Raw genomic sequence first — 921 nt, 5'->3', positions numbered from 1 at the left:
TAATACCTACGTGGTGTATTACAGAAATTTAATAGCAGCCACTCTCAAAAGTAAATCACCACTTCAGAGGAGCATAAAATCCATGTTCTTCTAGTCCTTTCTAACTGCAGTGTTGTTTTCAGCTTTCAATGAAATAAGGTGGTGAGGAAAAAAGTTAATTAGCTGAAATATTTCTGTGTTTACAATGAAGGACTGTGTGGAAAATCGTATGCCTCTTCCTAGTATAAAGCATCTAAGGCAATGCTTGCTGTATGACTCAAACTGTGTCAGTTTCCTGCAGAATGACAGGCTGTTCCCTTGAACATTTCTCTGAGTTGGGAGTCAGGATGCATTTTCTCTCTGCCATTATAAGTACTTATTAAAATCTGATCATCAAAGTTCTTTATTTCATCCTAAAAGATGCGGTTTTCACCAGATGATCCTACTAGTAGGTACTGTTCTAAGTGATTCTGTTAGCAGATAATGCCTAATGTTATAGTTCTTTCTTTTTCTCTGATAACTGCTCCTCATTAAAGAGGTGACTCCACCCCTCCCTTACTTTATAATAGTAAATAATGAATTCAGAACTCTGAACAACTGAAAACTAAGCTGGTCAGTATAGCCCTTAAATGGGATCACCTCTCCTCAGTTCCCGTGTAATTTCTTGATCATGTATCATGCATTTGAATCTAGACAGATGTAGTAGAAAAAGATGAGAATGCCATATTGAAATAAAGAAGGGAAAGTTTGTCTGAAAAATGAACCACTGCAGAAGAATCAGGTTTCAGGAAAAAGGGAAGGGAATATGATCGATGCAGGGATTCTATTGATATAAATACCTTTGTACACTTATTTTCAGCTGAAGTCAGGTACATCCCTAGATTGTTTAGGTATAGTATATTGTTCCCCCAAAGGCAATTCAAAGAAAAATTTATCAGGCTT

Source organism: Nannospalax galili, unplaced genomic scaffold, assembly GCF_000622305.1.
Source record: "Nannospalax galili isolate Female #2095 unplaced genomic scaffold, S.galili_v1.0 scaffold293, whole genome shotgun sequence".
Lineage (NCBI taxonomy): Eukaryota > Metazoa > Chordata > Mammalia > Rodentia > Spalacidae > Nannospalax > Nannospalax galili.
The sequence above is the reverse complement of the archived record's forward strand: the minus strand, read 5'-3'. Positions refer to the sequence as shown.